Raw genomic sequence first — 4,281 nt, 5'->3', positions numbered from 1 at the left:
ACGTGACGCGGAAGCGTCGCCCACGCGTACGCGTGGGTTGCAAAATAAGGAAGTGACGCGTACGCGTCAGTCATGCGTACGCGTGGATGTGAATTGTGCTCTGCGCACAACACTCGCACAGTGGCAGCCCAACTCTCTGTTTTTAATACTGGACCTTCAAAATCTTGGCGACGATGCGCACATGTCATTGACGCCTACGCGTGGATATCAAAAATGCAAATGACGCGTACGCGTTAGTGACGCGCATGCGTGGGGTTGGCTATGCGCCTAGCACCCCACCAGCGCAGTCCTGGCACAACTCTCTATCCAGGCCGCGCTGTCGCGCCGTTCCAACACGATTTGGGCACAAACCAAATTTGGGCGTCGACGCGTACGCGTCGGTCACGCGCACGCGTGACAGCCTCTTTTTTTTTTTAACTTAACAGACTACCAAAGTAATGTCAAACATTAATAAACAAGAAAAATCACAATTTAAACTAAATACACCTAACTAAAAATAAAAATTTAACTTATTACCAATATAAATAAAAGAGAAAATTGAAATAATTTACCATGGTGGGGTGTCTCCCACCTAGCACTTTTAGTTAAAGTCCTTAAGTTGGACATTTGGTGAGCTCCTTGTCATGGTGGCTTGTGCTTGAACTCATCTTGAAACTTCCACCAACGCTTGGACTTCTAATAAGCTCCAACACTTCCAAGTGAATTCACCAAGCCTTGATGAAGTTCTTCACAAGCTTTGAGCTCCCATAGTTGATCCTCTGGTATGCTGGGATCCCAAATATTGTTTCTACACCCTTCTTTAAGTTGATCATCATTGTTTCAACTGGGTGGTAAGTAATCCAAATTCTCACTGAGACATCCCAACAACTTCCTAGACCCAATCAATTGAGAACTATACCAACCATTGCACTTAGACCTTGAACATCCAACCATAATGAACTTAGGATTTGTTGCCAACCACTAACCATCCCCCTTTTACTCTTAAAACCACAAAGAGCTCTAAGTTGTCCATTCGTCTCAAGCAAACCGTATGCAAGCGAGAAATTAAATCTTAAGGAGTAGAGATTTACCCCCTTGAATGACAGGACGGATGGTGATGGCTTCGGAAGAGGTGTCTCTAGTGGCGGCTCTTCCAATGTATGCTTCACTCTCTTGGACTCCTCTTTGATGATCTCCACCTCTTGACAAGCTTCTTCAACATCAACCTCTTCCTCAAGTTCAATGGGAGAGGATTCAATTGTAGATAAAAACTCATCAATTATTGAATCCATCTCATGATCAACCTCCTCAACATCAAATTCAAACGTCTTGGAAGGAGGTCCTATGACTTGAGATTCCCAAGGAGGTTTCGCATCTCCTAAATCTTCAACCACTTCCTCTTCTTCAATAATTTTGGAGTTCTCCACTTGCTCTAGTACAAAATCCAGCTCCTCCTTGATGACTTTCACCTCTTGAAAACTTTCTTCAATTCCCACTTTCTTGTTAACTTCTTCCAACTCTTCCTCATTGATGAAGTCATGTCTTGGAGGGTGTATACATTCCTCCTCAACATTGGTTTCACATCCAATGGAAGAAACTTCAACAAGATTCCTATTGTCACTTGGTGTAGAGTTATCTTCAATGATAGAACTTCCCTCTTGTTCAACTTCCCCTAATTCTTCAACTATTCCCTCATCTTCAAGGGTCTCTCCTACCTCCACCTTTTGGGCCTCCTCTTGCTTCTCTTGAAGTAAGGATGCGTGAATCTGATCCATTAAGTCTCTAAGACGATCCCTTCTCTCTTGTTCCATGTTACCAGCATAATTGGGATCGTATTGCTCTTGGATTGATGTATATAGGTGAAAAGGAAGTGCACTAGAGCTCGAGGGTTGAGTATTGGGGGTAGAGGGTGAATCCACACGGGATATAAGAGCTTGGAGAGTAGAGGTGAGACCAGTGAGAGTAGAGGTAAGTGTGGTTTGAAGCTCTCGTTGCCCTTAGCGAATAACACTAAAGGTATCATCTATGGAAGCTTGGGGTGGATAGGAGGGTTCATTTATTGGGAGAAATGGCTCATAATATGAAGGTGATTCTTCTTGATAAGGATATGGAGATGGTGTATATTGAGGTGGTGGTTCTTGGGAGTAATTGTATTGGAATGTGGGTGGTTCTATGTATAGTTCATATGGTTCATATGGTGGTTGGTATGGTAGATAAGGGTTAAGGTCATATGGAGGTGAATGGTGGAAAGGGGCTTGTGAGTATGGTGGTTCAAAGCTATGTTGAATAGGGGATTCATAGGTATGTGGTAGTGGTTGTTAATTGTCACAAAAAGGTCCACCATAACCATTGTCTTGATATGCATCATGGAATGGTTGTTCCTCATAGTATGTTGGTGGAGGTTGTTGCCAAGAGGGTTGTCCATAAGCTTGAGGCTCCTCCCACCTTTGATTGTCCTATCTTTGATGCATGTTCTCATTGTAGCTTCCATTCCCTACAACAAAATTTGAACCAAACTCATAGCCAAAGGGGTGAGAATTCATAGTAACAAGAGAAAATAAAAACAAAGACTAATAAGAAATAATGAAAATAAACTCCTAGAACTAGAAATAACTAACAAAGAAACAAAAAGGCAAATATATTCACAATATTCACAATAACCAATAATAAGGCACACATTTGCAATTCCCTGGCAACGGCGCCAAAAACTTGACGGAGAAAAAATGTCGGTAAAGATTTTCACAAAAATATCGCGTTGCAAGTATAGTTCTAAACCGACAATAAAACCTCAATCAATGTTTAGATTGTTTGTCACTTAAGCAAACTCAATAAAATTAACCGAATTATTTAAACCTCGGGTTGTCTCTCAAGGAATTGCAGGAAAGTGTAGTTTATTATTGGTTATGGGAAAGTATATTTTTGGGTTTTGAGTTTAATAAGCAAGGAATGTAGATAACAAGAAAATAGCTAACAACTAAGAAAGGTCCTAGCAAGGGTTGAGAATCGGAATTTCTACCCTCATTATCATTATCAATTGTGATGGTAATTGCAAATTTCTCTCACTTAGTTAACCTCTAACAATTGAAGGAAGTCAAGTGAGCAAATCAACTTGAGTTCACAAGTCCTAGTCAAAGACTAGAGTTAGTGAAGCTCAAGCCAACTAGCATGCAACTTTCAATCACCAACCAACAAGAGACTTTGACAATTCAAGAGTCTCCAAATTACTCAATCCAAGCTAAGAATACAAAAATCTAATTTAAAATCCAACCAAGTATTTTATCAAACACTTGGAAGGCACAAAATAAAAGCATAGAAAAGTAATAAGAGAATGTAAAATCTAAGACCAACAATTGCAAGAAATCAATAACAACAAATGAAGAAAGACGCAATAAACATGAAATACCTCAAATTGCATTAAAAGGAAATTGAATCTAACAATAAGTGTTCATAAACTAAATTGGGAAAATAAAGAATTTAACAAGAGAAGTAGATGAACTAAGGTACTAGAACACATAAAAGTAGAAGAAAACTAAATTAAAGCAAGGTAGAAATCTGAATTTGAGAAGAAATAAAACTAAAAATCATAAAACCTAGAGAGAGGAGAGAGCCTCTCTCTCTAGAAACCTAAAGTGTGTATGAATGAAAGTTAGTGAATGCTTCCTTCCTTCTTCCAGCTCTACTCTGCAGCCTCTAATCAGTATTTTTGGGCCTGAAACTGGGTCCAAAACAGCCTAGAAATCGCCCCCAACATTTTCTGTTAATTGCAGCACGTGACGCTCGTCACGCGTACGCGTCACTACCAGATTCTGAAATCCTTCATTACTTGTGTTCCTTCCACTTTTGTATGCTTCTTTTCCATCCTCTAAGCCATTCCTGCCCTATAAACCCTAAAAACACTTAACAAACGTATCACGACATCGAATGGTAAGAAGAGAGGATTAAAAATTAACAAATTTAAGGCCAAAAAAACATGTTTTCAATCATAGCACGTTGAGATAAGGGGGTATTTTCTTGAATAAGAGGAGAGGACAGCCAAACAAAGAATATAAGGAGGTATTTTTGTCATTTAAAAAAATATTTTATTCAAAATGACGATTTTAATATCAAATAAAACGTTGGGAACGATTTTAAATCCAAAATAAGATTAGAGACGAATTTGATTGTGATCCTAAATCTTAGGACCAAATCAGTACTTATCTCTTATAGAAATAACTTCTTCTTTTAATATTTCCCTTTAATTTTATAGAAAAGGACTTTATAAGTTTGAAACCAAATTATTACACCTCCAAGACTTAATACTTC

This window comes from Arachis ipaensis, chromosome B09, assembly GCF_000816755.2.
Source record: "Arachis ipaensis cultivar K30076 chromosome B09, Araip1.1, whole genome shotgun sequence".
NCBI lineage: Eukaryota > Viridiplantae > Streptophyta > Magnoliopsida > Fabales > Fabaceae > Arachis > Arachis ipaensis.
The sequence above is the reverse complement of the archived record's forward strand: the minus strand, read 5'-3'. Positions refer to the sequence as shown.